Source organism: Chiloscyllium plagiosum, unplaced genomic scaffold, assembly GCF_037043375.1.
Source record: "Chiloscyllium plagiosum isolate Xiang-an unplaced genomic scaffold, Cpla_swu_hap1 HiC_scaffold_13, whole genome shotgun sequence".
Lineage (NCBI taxonomy): Eukaryota > Metazoa > Chordata > Chondrichthyes > Orectolobiformes > Hemiscylliidae > Chiloscyllium > Chiloscyllium plagiosum.
The window spans coordinates 4,751,034-4,768,871 of NW_028270151.1; the positions used below are offsets into that span (position 1 = coordinate 4,751,034).

The following is a 17,838-nucleotide window of genomic DNA, read 5'->3' on the forward strand; positions in this document are numbered from 1 at the left end:
CTTAAATATTATTGGGGTTTGGAAGCTAAGGTTTTGATGCAATCTGCTCATCAACTCATTTGATTAGCATCACCTATTACCTCTCTTACCCACCAGCTCGCCTCTGAACAAATTCTCAAAATGTTATAGGTAAGTTTATTGTTTTTGACCAGCATATTTATACCCTGAAGTAACGAGCAAGCAACATGGATATTTTTTTTAAAAATCTACTTCAGGATCTACAAATTAAGTAGGTCACTCTGCTACTACAATCAAAACATAGCATAGATACAGAAAAGGAAAAATTTAGATTAGAATGTCTTTCATTTGAAAGGTGATTCTCTTGCAACAACCCTATTTATTGTCATGTTATAACTGTAAAAGTAAATATTTTGCCAGTTATCTGTCGGCAACATTATTATGCCACCCATCTGAAGGTCGCAGCCATTTCGTAATCTTTGAAGTCTTACTTAGAAAAACCATATCATTCTTTGAAGATACTTCTAGGAATTAGTACAATCGCTGTTGATTTAACACTTAAAAGGAAAAGCTATTTTGGAAGTTAAATTTAAAGAATGTTACTTGATTTGGTCAGTGGACAAGTTCAATAATTCCTATTTCTTACAGCATATCAGAAGACTGTGAACACTCAACCACAACAGAAAACAGCCATTTTGAAACCAACTGCAGAAATACAGAATATATATAAACTACTTGTAAAATGGCTGCTGCTAGGAATTCAAAATGAATCACTCTATACTCCGGATGTCCTCTAAAGTGAAATAGGGCAATTTTTATTTCAGTACGTGCACTGAACAGCATTAGAGAAGCTTTACAATCTAAATTATCCGGTATTATGAAAGCACCATTTAATTTTCACTTTTAACAAACCTGTTCAAGAGCTCAAGTATTTTCAGCACTGATCAGCACTGAATGGTATTTACCGCCCTGCATTCTATTGCATTTGCAAACAGTTAGCACTTTATTTGGATTGTATCCAGAAGGATAGTCTAGACAGATCAGAATGCAAATTGTACTAGATACCAAAACACAAATTGTACGGTTAAAAGTGAAAAATTAATTTAAAAACAAAATTGAAGGTTTGGTCTTTCTGTTCACTTCACAATGTATAAATGCATTTAATACCGCACAATCCCAAAATTCAAATTCGCCCTAAATGGGCATCGCCTGCTATTGTCTTGATCTCCTAACACATTCAAATTTTAATGCAAAATTATAGTCATACTCCAAATTTTCTGTTGCAATGCCAAGTCAACTGTGAGCGCAAAGATGAATGTCGGTAACTGAATAAAGTCAAACCTTAAAATAAAAGGTAGATGAAGGAAGAATCCCAGGATGCCAATGCTAGTTTGAGCTGTTCATGCTGACGGAATGTGGTTGTCAAAGAAACATGTCGTTATGCAGTAGTTATTGGGAAGCATGTTGTATTCTCAGCAGTGACTAATAGCCAAGCAATTGATTTCATAAACTGTTCATGCTCCAGGTATGTAGGTTGGAAATCAGATAGAAAACAGCTTTCAGTGACGATAATTTAGCGCATCTATTTTTAGTATGACTTCCACCTCTTCACCTCGTACTTAGTGTTGGAGAACAGCAGGCTGGTTAGAATCAAATGAACAATAAGATATGGAATGACACAATTAATATGTGGACTCACAGTTTCGATTATGAATTTACTGTCAAATACAGCACCATAGTCTTTTCAGAGCCATTGAAAACTAAGAGAGAGTGAATGGCAGAGCCTCACAGATGCGCTCATGTTTTAGAAATACATGTCCTGTAAAGCATTTTTTCTGATAAGTCAACATTTTACACAAAAATGGAAAATAGTTTTCTCAAAGGTACTTTTCCTCCTTTTTTTCCTCCAAGATTCACTGCAGATTTTTCTTTTTAAAAGAAAATGACACTTCAAAAGGTTTCTGATGAAAATGCTGCATACCAAAATGCTAAAGGTCATTAAACAACAGCATACTCAGTATTATGCATAACCTTACCTTCTGCTGTTGTTACAATTAAATGTAATAACCCCTCCCCACCCCTATTTCCAGTGCTTATGTACATCAACATAGGATGAATGAGTAAAATAGAATAACTGTGAATTCTGATGAGTAATCAGACACTTTCAATAAACGTCCTTAGCTGAAAACACAGCGAAAATATTTTTTCTTTATAAAAAGCAAGCTGTACGTAAATATCAACCAGGAGAAACATTATGCGCCAGGCATGCTAAAATCTATTTGTGAGGAGAAGAAAAAAGAAAGCATCAAACGTAATACAATATTTTTACAAATTTCAAACAAGAAATTTTTTTAAAAAAACACTGGACAACTGCCGTAATTACCTTTCCAAAAAAAATATCAAAACTCTCCAGTGCAGGAAGCTGTTGTTGCACTTGTGTTTCTCGCAGAAATGGTGTTCCTGAAAATTCAGATCGTCACCAAGACTGTTCTGTAAAAATAGCCCGTCTGCAAACCTGTGTAAGCTGTTGCGCGAAAACCATTCTCCCAGGGCTCAGAGGCTGACTACTGCAAAGGCCGCCTGTCACACTAGGTGAGAATCAACCCATGATATCACTGCCAAAAAGACGAGTCAGAAACATACAAGCAGTGGTACACAATGTGCACTACTGCTAAAAATAGACTGGTTACATCTGCTATTTGCATCATAAACCTGGATCTACAAATTCAATTCTACAAACTCTGGTAAATACCAACAGAAACGACATTTGGACGGAGAGTTGTCCAGCAGTACCGACTGGCATTACAAATGGGAAATAAATTTTTTTTAAAAACAAACAAAATCTCATTGCAAACAGAGTCACTAAGGGACATGGATGGTATTTCAGTAATCTATTATTTTGAGCTATATTAAGCAATTTTTTAAAAATTAAAAAGCTTTTTTACTTTATGTTGTAATACAGTCCAAACTATACTCACTGGTGCTGTCAAGGCAACGTACTGCATGGTATTTACATACTCACATTTCAAACACAAGGACATCAGACACAGTAATCAATACATGGCACGTTCGTAAAAGAAGCAGTATTAAACCTGTCTGCCATTTTTGGTTTGCAGTAGTAAGCTTAGTCTTGTTGTATACTGCACCATAGCTAGGGAAGGGGGAGGGGCAGCTCACCTTAAATTCAGTAGCTGTCAACTACATGGTGCTGATTCAGATGGATAGGAGGCAACAGTAAAATGCTGTTGTCATGCACTGATGATGCAAGATGAGCCCCGATCACCAAATTAAAAATAAAAGGCAGTGCAACCAAATTCTGCAGTGATGGGAGAACATGCACACCACACGTTTAGCTGGCTGCTTCCTGTCCAGTCAGTCTGCTTTACAGCTCAGTTCGAAAAGCCCAGTTGTAGTTCATCGCAAATGCAGTGCAAAAATAAAAAAGGATGGCAGGAGCATCACCATTAGGTGGAAGTATTTGACAGAAACAGGCAATCCTTGGCCACATTCACCAAATGCAATTTAATACAAATCTTGTACCTTTTGCTGAATTCTGAAGTAAATGTTTGAGCATTGAGATTCTCCCTGAAAAGCAAAAATCTTAAAAACCTTCAGTCCCTCAAATTCTCTGCTGCGATGCTGTATTAATCGGTCTATTTCTGTACCAACAACCACACAGGCAGATCTCTTGTCACATGAGCAGTCATTGGTGTTTACAGAACATATTTAATATGGAAACAGAGAGCATTGCAAATTTTTGCAGGGTTGCACGGCCTCACAACACCCGGGTGCATTGTGAAATTCTACTTCCTTTAGATTATTTTTAAATGATTAGTTTTAAAAAAAAAACAAAAAGCAAAGACAATCAAATATAAAGCGCAGATTTTATTTGACATTATGATTGCTTTACTCCTGGTCTGGAGCATGAAAATAATTACTGTATGAAAAATGGTAAAATTTTGTGGCCTAAGTAGCTACTGAGAGAGTTTAGCAACATACATTGGAGGGGGGTGGTGGTGGGGAAAGAGAGGCTTCTCAAAAAAATGTTTCCCACCCAGTTCTCAATTGCCATGTTATTATAGCTGTAATCTTCTTTAGGTTAATGCCATAATAGCAGTGATGCAACTGAGCATTTAATTAACTATATGTTGTCAAGGAGGAAAAATACACATATCAAAAACATTGGCTGATATTACGTTGAAAAGGCTGACATTTCCTCAAAACTGGTCAATTGAAAATCAGTTTCAATGTCCAAATTCCCTCTTTGTGGGCAACTCAGTTTCCCTTTCAAGAGTGGCTAATCACTACTTGTATCTGCTTTGAGTTACCTCCCTCCTTTACATTTCGCATTGGCACATTTGTTTTCATAAACAAAGCAGCACAGAACTCCACCCAGTGTTATGTATTTAACGTTGTTTCATTTTGCTTCAATAATTATTCCTGAACTCTAGAAGTGCAAGGTGAGAATCGATGTTGTAAGAATTGATGTCAACAGTCCCGTGTAACAACAGTGGGGGATATTCCTGGATACCAGCTTGGTTTTCCTGAACACGTCACCAAACCCAAAACGCGACTTTAGTTTAGATACTACCTACCCCCTGAAACAACGGATTAGCATTGCATCATTTCCATTTGCCAGAAGCAAAGTCTTATTGGCTGATAGTCAGTTGATGGTAATTTCTGTAATACAACAATGACCAAAAACAGCTTAAACATTCAAATGCAGAGCTCAGTAATCATTAGGCTTAGACGCATAGTGGTCTTTAGGATTAATGTAAAACCACTTTCCCAGTGAAGTATCCATAGTGTTAGAAGGCAGCCTGCCTCAAAGTGTTTACAATAAAAGGAATGCAGTAACCATTACTGCTTGTATCGCAATGTTATTTTCCTTTCAAAGACTTTTTGTACAAAATGTTGATAGTTTTCACAGTGAAAAGGGACAAGGACAAATCCAGAGACACAGCAGGAATGTTACTCAGAGCGGTGGCCCAGATATGGGCAAAGTATCTTGATAGTTCTACCGCGATATCAACTTATGGCGTCCTGTTACTGGAGACACCTGACTTGTCCTTCTACTTTTTTGCTACATCCACATGTAAACCAGTCTTTTAAAAATATTATCTGCCATCTTACGTGGAGGCCGAAAGTGCAAATGTTCAGGTAGACCTCTTCCTTCACTTGGCCAAACCCAGGGCGCTAACATTCATAGATATACTTGGAGAGCTTTTACCCCTAGTTCTTGAGACCACAGCTTTACATTTAGGAGCACAGCTAATGGAATGAGAACCATTCATCTATAATGTAAAACTAGTTTGAGAGGAAAGTAAAGCATAAACTGATTTATGGCCCTCAATCCCTGGTTAGAGCTAACCCAGATCAGAAACATTCCTTTTATAATCCCTCTCACTTAAGTTTACTCAGATCTCAAAACACTTATTTTCAAGTTAGATAGCTAAATAAATCTTTGGTGAATATTACCTTCTTCCAAATAGCTTGCCTTTTTTTAAAAAAAGGCGTTAGCTAGGCCATAAAGTATCCCAGATATAATAAAAAAGGGTCTGGGACATGATTTTCGAAAACATGCTCCCAATTTAAAGAGTCTCGAGAGAGGTAATTTATGCAATTACATACGGAAGGCTACATGAAACGATTGGTGAAGGTGAGGACTGCAGATGCTGGAGATTAGAGTCAAGTGTGTGGTGCTGGAAAAGCACAGTAGGTCAGGCAGCATCTGAAGAGCAGGAAAAATTGACGTTTCGTGCAAAGGCCCTTCATCAGGAATGAGGCTGGGAGCCTTGGGGATGGAGAGATAAATGGGAGGGGAGTGGGGCTGGGGGGGGGAAGGTAGCTGAGAGTGCGATAGGCGGACGGAGGTGGGGATAAAGGCGATAGGTCGGAGAGAAGGGTGGTGCAGGAAGATGGACAGGTAGGACAGGTCATGAGGATGGTGCTGAGCTGGAAGGTTGGAACTGGGGTAAGGTGGGGGGAGAGGAAATAAGGAAACTGGTGAAATCCACATCGATGCCCTGGGGTTGAAGTGTTCTGAGGTGGAAGATGAGGTGTTCTTCCTCCAGGCATCGGGTGGTAATGGAGTGGCAATGAAAGTGATTGGTCAACTTTTACAATTTTATTGTTAAACAGAAATTAACATTTAATACAGAGTGATTGGTATACAGTACTGTAGTAATACAGAGTGATTGGTATACAGTACTGTAATACGAAAGACCATCAAAGAAACTATTTTACTTCCCAATGTCGAATCTTATTACTGATTATGTTGTTACTTTATATTCCAAGGTCTTCCCTCTCAGTTATGACACAAAATATTCCACCAGAGGTGGTGATGTTTGAGGACAAGACTTCTAATTTTTCAATAAATAGATTCCTAAGTTTATACTGTTCTTAATCTAGTTCTTTCATACACCGAGTTCTGGGGGTTACCTTGTGGAGATTTGTTTCTCTTCCCACTAACTATAGCAGGTTTTATCATTCACTGTAATTCTAAATTATTCCATGGTTGAGAATGCCTCATCATGAAGTCTCATTGTAAAGTCAAAGTGTTTGTAGTTTTTATAGTAATGCTTTACCTTGGGTTACTTATTTTCATTGGGTTTTATCCTAACAAGCTTTTAGAAAAAAGTTCAGTAGCCTCCTCTTTCTCTTTTGGGTCACTTTAAGATCACATAACATCTGTCTCTTATTTGATGATGTTCCATTTCATGATTGATCATTTGTACTTGAATTGATAATGGTTCTACCCTGTACCAACTTGAGCAGAGTTTGGTATGTTTTAGGCTTGAAGGCTTCTTACATTTTTTAAAATGAATTCACAAGGATTATCGATACCAGTCTGTTCCATATACAATTTAATTGATGGCGTATGAATAATATCCAGGTATCTTCTTGACCTTTTCAGCTTAAAAGGGTAACTTTAAAAAAATTCCAATGAAGCAAAAAATTCTCTTTAACTAGAAAAGGAACCAGAGTTATTAATCCATGGTTTTTAAAAAAGGAATCCATGGACTCTTTCACTTAATCTTTTACCCATAAAAAGGAAAGCTTGAAAGAGAGCTCAACGAATGGAAGAAAGGAAACCAATTGTTAGAGTCATAAAATCATTCAGGTTCCATCAAATAGGAGAGAGAAGCCAAATGGATGGCTAACAGTTTGCCCAAATCCCTTAAGTGCATTATGGAAAACAATCAGAATCCATTGGAACAGATCAATATTCCCTCTAGACAATGTGGCCACACAACTGTTTAGAAGCTCCTTGCAGACTGATCAGTGTGCACATAGGCTTCCAATTCTGAAAGCTGCAGCTGTGCACAGGCCTCAGAGATCCACACAGCAGCAAGAAGAATTAGAGGGAACCTAGGAGCAGATGTGCAACAGTCTGTGAAAATCACCAGCAAGACTGCAGAAAGTTCAGAGTCAGGGTTTAACTTTGAAATACAAGCAGAAACAGAAATGAAACTCACAGATGCCCTTTGTTCATTGCTGCAGTCCAAATAAGAGAGACTGACGATGTAACATTACGATTCAGTTGTCGGGCCAAGGGAAAATAACCTTTGTGGAGATTTGTTTCTCTTCCCACTAACTATAGCAGGTTTTATCATTCACTGTAATTCTAAATTATTCCATGGTTGAGAATGCCTCATCATGAAGTCTCATTGTAAAGTCAACGTGTTTGTAGTTTTATAGTAATGCTATAACTTGGGTTTATTGGTTACTTATTTTCATTGTGTTTTATCCATCACCCTAACCTCCTTACTGTACTTCTGAATCTCTAAAAGAAATCTAGATTTGCCACTGCTTTCCAATTCTACAGGACAGCACAGCTGGTTTATAATTTTCAGACGTTCAAGAACTGGTTCAATCCAATATTATCAATTGCCATACGGATTTCCCTTTGTGAATACATGGGGTATGATTGGAAGGATAAATGAAAGTGGGATCTATTACAGGCATTAGATTTGCCCAAGTTCTCCTCTCTGGTGCACCTAGCTGATGCTTCATGCCAGACAATACACACCATGGAGTGTGGGCTTTATAAGTGGAATGGCCTAGAGTACCCAATTTAAAGAGTTAATGTAAGAAAGATTATGATTTGGAGATGCTGGTTTTGATCTGGGGTGTACAAAGTTAAAAATCACACAACACCAGTTATTGTCCAACAGGTTTATTTGTAAGCACTCACTTTTGTCAAGGGCCACAAGTCGGCTGATGTGCAATAGCATTCCCGCATGAAAAGGTGTCCTGTACAAGGTATCTACCCAGAGAGTTCAACCTTTACACAACATGAATCCTGTGGGGACTGGAGAGGGGTGACTGCAAAGAATTGAGAGATTTTGAAGTCCCTAGCTTCAGACCAACACATAGATGATGAAGTTTGACAGTCATTTCAATCTTGGAATAAGAGAGCGTTTCAGCTGATTTTACAACTGAGCAGCTTACTCAGAATTCTCTCTGTTCATCCTGTATGGGAAAAGGGGCTAGAAAACAATCTGTTCAATCACCAACTTGACTGGAAAACCACATCCACCAGGCTTAACCACCTGCAGTCGGAAAATCAAAATGAAATTCAAATGTCAGAAGCTGGCATGAACGAACCTTTATGGATAAAGAGCAGAACAATCGTCCAAAATGGAGAACTGCCTTTGTTTCCTATGAACTCAATGCATCCCTCCATTAAGATCAACAGAGAATTCTCCGAAGTATTTAACATTTCCCCTACCTAGCAAGCTACCTCTCATCTAAGGCTGGCATTAACACAGAGAGGAGAAAGTGAGGACTGCAGATGCTGGAGATCAGAGCTGAAAATGTGTTGCCGGAAAAGCGCAGCAGATCAGGCAGCATCCAGGGAACAGGAGAATCGACGTTTCGGGCATAAGCCCTTCTTCAGGATCCAACTTCACATCCAATCTGTGAGTACCATCTTTGGAAACCTCAGGATGACAGCCTTTGACAACCTGACATTTGCACTGATACTAAAGATAGTCTTCTATATGGTTCTGAAACTTGGACTATGTACAGATGCCATTTCAAAGACCCTTATAGAGTCATAGAGATGCACAGCATGGAAACAGACCCTTTGGTTCAACCTGTCCATGCCGACCAGATATCCCAATCCAATCTAGTCCCGTCTGCCAGCACTCAGCCCATATCCCTCCAAACCCTTCCTATCCATATACCCATCCAAATGCCCCTTAAATGTTGCAATTGTACCAGCCTCCACTACTTCCTCTCGCAGCTCATTCCATACATGTACCACCCACTGTGAGTAAAAGTCTGCATCAGCTGGGGGTGACTGGCTTGCTAGCGTGTGCATCCTTGAAGCAAACAACAGCACCTGCATCGAGTTCGTGATCATCCAAAACCAACTCCCCCGGGCTGGACACATGTTTCGGAAGACAGAGTTCTGAATACCAATGCAAATCATCTTCGCCCAGCTCGAGGAAGGCAATTGAGCAACAGGAGGACAAAGGAGGTGTCTCAAAGATTCCCTAAAAGCTTCCCTCATGCAATGCAACAATATCAATACATCGGAGACCCTTGTTCAGAAGAAACTGACTTGGAGGAACCTGTTGTATGAAGGGACAGAAATTCTTTGAAAACACCAGTCAGCAAGAGGAAGTACAGAAAAAAACAAACTGAAGAAAGGAATTCCAACAGTCTGCAGGTCATGGACCACTTCCACGTCCTGGAAACACCTGCCAAATGCATGATTGGAGACGCAGCTCTAGGATTGGATTCATCAACAACACATGGACCCACAGGACATGTGACCAGTGACACAGGCTTTTCTGGGTGGACAATCACACTCATTAATGAGTGATTGCTAACAACGAGTCCAGAAGATATTGTAAAGTTGAACTATTCACTCAAAATCAAGAATGCCCCCTCAATTGCAGACAGCTAATCAAAATTCTCATTTATCCAAGAGGTGAAAGACTTCACAACTTCAGCATTCATCACACCATGTTTTGTTTGCTGCTAAATGGATTCCTCAAAGAACAGTGTATGACAATGGAACCCAATTCATCTCTAGAGAATTAAAGAAATTCACAATGAACAGGTTTGTCATCATCACCGTTTTGCCAGAGGAGACATGGTTTTGTGGGAAAGGATGTCCAGATGATCAGGAGAACCCCCCCGCCCCCAAGAAAAGCAGGAGATGTGTGCAGTTCTGGTCACCCTGTTACAGGAAGGGCAATTTATATGATTAAACTGGGGAGGGTGCAGAAACTTTTTACCAGGATGTTGCTGGGATTGGAGGATTTGCGTTATAAAGATAGGCTGAGAGCTTTTTCCACTAGAGCATAGGAGGTTGAGGAGTGACATCATAGAGCTTTATAAAATCATGAGAGGCATAAGTAAGGTGAATAGCAAAAGGTCTTTTCCCTAAGGATGGGGAGTTCAAAACTAGGGGCATATTTTTAAGGTAAGGGGAGAAAGATTTAAAAAGGACACAAGGAGCAACTTTTTTTATTTTACACAGCATGATTCATATGTGGAATGAACTGCCAGAGGAAGTGGTAGGTGCAGTTGCAGTTACACTGTTTATAAGACATTTGGATAGGTACATGAATAGGAATGGTTTGGAGGGATATGAGCCAAATGCAGGTAAGTGGGACAAGTTTAGTTTGGGAACTGAATTGGCCTGAAGGGTCTGTGGTGATAAAGCACAACAAGTCAGGCAACATCCGAGGAGCAAGAGAGTTGACGTTTTGGGCAGGGCCATGTTGTATGACTCTATAGCTCGAAAAGGAAAACCCCAAACCTCATTCAGTTGTCATTCCAATGTGCTTGTCTCAAGGCAGGAACTCAATAATGTTCAGAACTGAGTGTTTGCTGGAAAGCCGAATCAGTCCTTGCCTTTCCAAATACATGTACATCCTGTCCCTCAGGATTCCCTCCAACAACTTGCCCACTACCGAGGTCAGGCTCACCGGTCTATAGTTCCCTGGCTTGTCTTTACCGCCCTTCTTAAACAGTGGCACCACGTTTGCCAACCTCCAGTCTTCCGGCACCTCACCTGTGACTATCGATGATACAAATGTCTCAGCAAGAGGCCCAGCAATCACTTCTCTAGCTTCCCACAGAGTTCTCGTACACCTGATCAGGTCCTGGGGATTTATCCACCTTTAACCGTTTCAAGACATCCAGCACTTCCTCCTCTGTAATCTGGACATTTTGCAAGATGTCACCATCTATTTCCCTACAGTCTATATTTTCCATATCCTTTTCCACAGTAAATACTGATGCAAAATATTCATTTAGTATCTCCCCTACTTTCTGTGGTTTCACACAAAGGCCGCCTTGCTGATCTTTGAGGGCCATCAATTGAGCCAAGAAAATATAAAACAACAGCCAAGCAAGATTCTCCCTGTTAGGCAGCTAGAATGAAAGACAGACAGCAACTCACTGCTGCACCGTTAAGAGGAGATCAGCAAGTCAACAAGCATGTCAAATCACTACTGATTTGCCTAAAGGACAGACTGTATTTATGTAGGATCTAAACCTGAAAACCTGTCACTCAGAATCATAGAGTCACACAGCACAGAAATCTGGTGTTGTGTGATTTTTAATTTTAAATAACCAATGAGACAATATTACCAGGTTCCTCAAACAGTGTGACATCAGCATCACCTGGATTTGACAGAATTAACAACATTAAGCAGGACTTCTATAACATCAAGAACACCACACACTCTGCCAATGCAGTTTGCTAACTCCTCTTGGAGAGTGGTGAAAGCCAAATCCATGAGATGCAGATACAGTAATGTTTGAATATTTTCAGAAAAGAAAGACAGATGTTACTCATTTGGCCGCTGCTGAGTTACCAAGTGACACACCCTACAACAGGAATAGGATTTTCCTCCTCTCCTTGAGCAAGTCATAGCTCCAAACCACTCAGAAAGCAAGCCCTCCTAAAAAGCACTTAGTTTTCTCCCAATACCAGGATTCTTTATATTTTTCCTGTTCTTTAATCCACTACTTGCCACAATGGTGACACCTTAGTCCACTCTCAACAAGGCAGGTTGTAGGAGTGCCCAGGGCAATGTCATTCCAGCAGTGGCAAAACAGCAAGAGCTCAAGAGAATGGAAGCTTTTCGTGGCCATTGACTCTGTCAATATACAATTCACAACCTCTACCATAAACACTAATTTATGAAATTACCATTTTCTAGCAAATGGTCTCCAGATCTTTCATCCTTTCCAGAGGGCTTGACTGGGTAGATATGGAAAGATTGCTTCCTCTTGTGGAGGGTTGGGGGTTAGGAAGTCTACAGTCACAGTGTATAATCTCAGGGCAAGGAGTCACAAATTTAAGATAGAGATGGGGAGGAAGTTCTTCTCTCCAACAGGACCGAATCTGTGAAATTCTTTACCACAGAGGGCTATCGAGGCCGAGACGTTAAGTACATTCAAGGCTGAAATAGATTTTTTTTAAAATCAGTAAGGGAATCAAGGATTATAGAGATAGAGATAAAGCAGGAATAATCAGAGGATTATCAGATCATAGAAACAGGAGCAAGCACTTCTCTGCCATTCAATCTGATCACAGCTGATTATCCAACTCAGGCCTCTGTTCTTATTGTCACCCATCCTTCCTGAAGACATGATCATCCATGACCTCACTGAACAGTGGGGGAGGGGGGTTTGGCTGAATGACCTACTCTGCTCCTATACCTAATGGTCACATGGACAAGAGGACCATCATCTTGTTGCACATTGCCATGCCTTTACAATTTGGATTCCTGATAAAAACAACACTTGGGCCTAGGGCTCATATTTACCAGTTTGAGGCACAGTCTTGAGATTTTAATCATTTTGGAGTTGTCAGACTGATTAAAGATCAGTTACCCACCATTTCTAATTACTTGGTTTTCATGTACTCAACCCAGAATCTGACACTGTAACCTAGCTCCATTTTGTTGCTTATTTCAGATTTGAACCAGGTTTATTTTCTTTACTCGTAGAGTTCCCCCGCCCCCCCAAATTTACTTATTACATAGAACAGTACAGCATGCGAGCAGACCTTACAGCCCACCATGTCTCTAACAACCAGGATGCCATTCTAAACTAACCTCATCTGCCTGCATATGGTCTCCCTATTCTCTGTCTACATGACGGTCAGCTGCAGAGATAGTTTATGCTCGGCCAACATGATTAACCCCTAGAAGGTGTACACCTCTGTGTATTGGGGGAGCAAATTCAGAACTACTTGAAACAGTTAACCCTTTCTCTGAAGTTTCTTCACTCGCTGAGGAAGAAACTAAAGCCTCCCAACATCCACGAGTAAACCCAGGGGATTATGTGCTGGTCAAAAATTGGGAAAGAAACCAGGTCAACGCTGGAGCAGCCCCTTTCAAATCTTGCTAACACCACAATTCTCAGTTAAAATTGAAGGACGCTCAAATTGGGTTCATCTATGTACATGTACCTGTATTTGGAAAGACAAGGACTGATTCGGGATAGTCAACATGGCTTTGTGCATGGGAAATCATGTCTCACAAACTTGGTTGAGTTTTTTGAAGAAGTAACAGAGAAGATTGATGAGGGCAGAGCAGTAGATGTGATCTATATGGACTTCAGTAAGGCGTTCGACAAGTTCCCCCTAGGAGACTGATTAGCAAGGTTAGATCTCATGGAATACAGGGAGAACTAGCCATTTGGATACAGAGCTGACTCAAAAGGTAGAAGACATAGGATGGTGGTGGAGGGTTGTTTTTCAGATTGGAGGCCTGTGACCAGTGGAGTGCCACAAAGATCGGTGCTGGGCCCTCTACTTTTTGTCATTTACATAAATGATTTGGATGCAAGCATAAGAGGTACAGTTAGTAAGTTTGCCGATGACACCAAAATTGGAGCTGTAGTGGACAGCGAAGAGGGTTACCTCAGACTACAACAGGATCTGGACCAGACAGGCCAATGGGCTGAGAAGTGGCAGATGGAGTTTAATTCAGATAAATGCAAGGTGCTGCATTTTTGGAAAGCAAATCTTAGCAGGACTTATACACTTAATGGTAAGGTCCTAGGGAGTGTTGCTGAACAAAGAGACCTTGGAGTGCAGGTTCATATCTCCTTGAAAGTGGAGTCGCAGGTGGATAGGATAGTGAAGGAGGCGTTTGGTATGCTTTCCTTTATTGGTCAGAGTATTGAGTACAGGAGTTGGCAGGTCATGTTGCGGCTGTACAGGACATTGATTAGGCCACTGTTGGAATATTGCATGCAAGTCTGGTCTCCTTCCTGTTGGAAAGATGTTGTGAAACATGAAAGGGTTCAGAAAAGATTTACAAGGATGTTGCCAGGGTTGGAGGATCTGAGCTACAGGGAGAGGCTGAACAGGCTGGGGCTGTTTTCCCTGGAGCGTCGGAGGCTGAGGGGTGACCTTATAGAGGTTTACAAAATTATGAGGGGCATGGATAGGGTAAATAGGCAAAGACTTTTCCCTGGGGTCGGGGAGTCCAGAACTAGAGGGCATAGGTTTAGGGTGAGATGGGAAAGATATAAAAGAGACCTAAGGGGCAACTTTTTCAAGCAGAGGGTGGTGTGTGTATGGAATGAGCTGCCAGAGGATGTGGTGGAGGCTGGTACAATTGCAACATTTAAAAGGCATTTGGATGGGTATATGAATAGGAAGGGTTTGGAGGGATATGGGCGGCATGCTGGCAGGTGGGACTAGATTGGGTTGGGATATCTGGTTGGCATGGATGGGTTGGACCGAAGGGTCTGTTTCCATGCTGTATATCTCTATGACTCTATCTGTAAGAAGATTACACCTCAACCAGGAGAAGACACAGCAGGGAGATCTTTTTGATACTCTTTGGCGTTTTTGAATTCTGTAACGTAGATGGATGTTTGATATTGAAAAAGTGACCTACTCAGGAAATGCATGCAAACACCTATTTACAGAGGTCTATGAATGCTGAAAAATTGAATGTTATTAAATGTTGGGTTTGTACCCATATCACCATCCATTCAAGGGAAGCAATAGCTTTCCAACCCCTCCCCTTCTATACAGTAGAGACAGTTGAGTGAATGCTATGTCGGAATCACATAAGGATTAATAGGGATGTGAGAATGTGGGAATCTGCAGGTTGTGAGATGACTAAATTTTCAACATGGTATCAGCCCACATATAATAACGACTCGGTTCCCCTTTCCCTTATAGTCCGTTCAAATATTGCTACAGGTTCCCTATGCTTCAGAAAATCAGGAAAGGGAAAGTTGATGGGCCAAAGTAGGTGCAACCTTACATTTGACTGGTAAGACCCAATAGTAAACATTTCTGATAACAGGATGTTTAACTGTAATTGGTCCAGAGTGTGTGGAATATAACTTCTAATAGTCGCCTATACAACCTATATCTAATATAAGCCCCCGGCGCCTGGAGGAAGAACACCTCACCTTCTGCCTTGATTAATGTGGATTTTAGCAGTTTCCTCATTTCCCCTCCCCCCACATTATCCCAGTCCCAAGACTCCAACTTGGCACCGCCCTCTTGACCTGTCCATTGTCTTTCCTACATATCTGCTCCAACCTCCTCTCTGACCTATCACTCATCCCCACCTTCATCTTCCTAATGCATTCTCAGCTACCTTACCCCAGCCCCATCCCCAGCCCATTTATCTCTCAGCCCCTCAACCTACAAGCCTCATTCCTGATGAAGGGCTTATGCCCAAAACATCAATTCTTCTGCTCCTCGGATGCTGCCTGATCTGCTGTGCTTTTCCAGCATCCGACCTGACTCTGAACATCCTAAGTGATATGCTGATCAAATACAACAGATTGGCAGGGAATTCCACTGGATTGGTTGGGTCCCGGAATGTTTGATTGGATCTTTAAGGCCTTTTTACTGATATTACTACTGCTAGTACGAATAGGATTGCTTGTGCCAATGTATTTTCAATTGAATTGTTAATATACCTGTATAACAGATTGTCATGATATGACAAAAGGAGGGAATGTGGAATTGTGTGAAACAGATAGTTGCATGATGGGACATTGATGACTGCATCAGTGCCACCTTGTGCTCCCACGAGCAGGTCAAACAGTTCAATTTCACTAACACCTTCCATCCCGACCTCAAATTCACCTAGACCATCTCTGACACCTCCCTCCCCTTCCTAGACCTCTCAATCTCCATCAACGAGGACCGACTCAACACTGATATTTTTTACAACCCACAACTACCTGGATTACACCTCCTCCCACCCTCCCTCCTGTAGAAATGTGATCCCATATTCACAATTCCTCCGCCTCCTCTACATCTGCTCCCAAGAGGACCAGTCCTACCACAGAACACACCAGGTGGCCTCCTTCTTTAAAGACTGAAATTTCCCCTCCCACGTGGTTGAAGATGCCCTCCAACACATCTCATCCACATCCTGCACCTCCGCCCTCAAATCTCACACCTCCAACCACAACAAGGCCAGAACCCCCTTGGTGCTCATCTTCCACCCCACCAACCTCCGCATAAATGCATCATTTGCTGACATTTCCACCATCTATAAATGGACCCCACCACCAGGGATATATTTCCCTCCATCCTGTCTGCTTTCCGCAAAGACTGTTCCCTCTGCGACTACCTGGTCAAGCCCTCGCCCCGCAAGGAGCCACCCTCCCGTCCTGGCACCTCCCCCTGTCACCGCAGGAATTACAAAACCTGTGCCCATACCACCCCCCCCTCACCTCCATCCAAGGCCCCAAAGGAGCTTTTGACATCCAAAAGTTTCACCTGCACATCCATCAATGTCATTTATGAATCTGTTGCTCCCAATGCGGTCTCCTTATATTGGAGAGACTGGATGAGTTCTCGCAGGACGCTTTAGGTAAAATCTCGACCCCACCACCCCATTACTGAACATTTCAACTCCCCTTCCAACTCTGCTGCGGACATGCAGGTCCTGGGCCTCCTCCACTGACACTTCCACACCACCCGACGCCTGGAAGAAGAATGCCTCATCTTCCGTCTTGGGACCCTTCAACCCCAGGGCATCATGTGGACTTCACCAGTCTCCTCATTTCCCCTCCCTCCACCTTACCCCAGTTCCAACCTTCCAGCTCAGCACCATCCTCATGAACTGTCCCACCTGTCAATCTTCCTTCCCACCTATCCGCTCCACCCTCTTCTCTGACCTATCACCTTTTCCCCTAACTCCAACCACCTATTGCACTCTTAGCTACCTTCTCCCCAGCCCCCTCCCCCCATCTCCCATTTATCTCTCCACCCCTCGAGGCTCCCAGCCTCATTCCTGATGAAGGACTCTGGCCCGAAATGTGGATTCTTACTTTCTCCATGATGGCAAAGCTGGCAACTCTGGTTGTAACATCCAGTTTGACTATCCTTTGTACAACCTCAGAGCTGCCTGACACAACACAAGTTAAGGCTATAACAAAGGTCAAAGCATTGCTAACTTCAGCAGGACTTGAAGTAGGCCGAATCCACATAAATTCTTTAACCTTGGTAGACCTCAGCAGAGATTGATCAGGCTGGCTCCACGTGAATTCTGGGATACTGACTAAGCCCAAATAAAGACATTCCACAAAATCCTCTGAGCCCCCAACAAGGACGACACTATGAGATGACGTATGTGGCACCAGGATTTGGGAGGTCAATCTGATAAATCTCTGAAGTAACAACACAGATCGTAATTCAATGTACTGATCTAATGGATGACTAACCTCTAGTGATAGTTATTGACAGCTATTGTTAGGTTTTAAGTATAAAGACTCCTGCTTTTCTATCTGTAAACACAAACTTGTGAGAGGCTCAGAACTGTGATCAACTCTCTCTTTTCCAAGTTCAGCAACTCTGCATGCAGTTTCCTTGTTAATAAAGACGGATTGCTTTGTCGGAACAAGTTTTGTTGA

The 17,838-nt window shown here is 41.7% G+C and overlaps 1 protein-coding gene across 17 annotated transcripts in view; it reads right to left on the minus strand.

The window, feature by feature from the left end:
- zbtb38 (zinc finger and BTB domain containing 38) overlaps window positions 1–17,838 on the minus strand; it is a 143,608-nt gene that overhangs the window by 53,145 nt on the left and 72,625 nt on the right. For 2 of the 17 annotated variants that reach the window (XM_043702826.2, XM_043702820.2), the window contains exon 1: window positions 3,136–3,482. The exons of 7 other annotated variants lie outside the window; for them this stretch is intronic. The gene's annotated coding sequence lies outside the window, so the exon portion shown is untranslated. 8 more of the 17 variants (XM_043702825.2, XM_043702817.2, XM_087993295.1 and 5 more) reach the window with 7 other exon arrangements.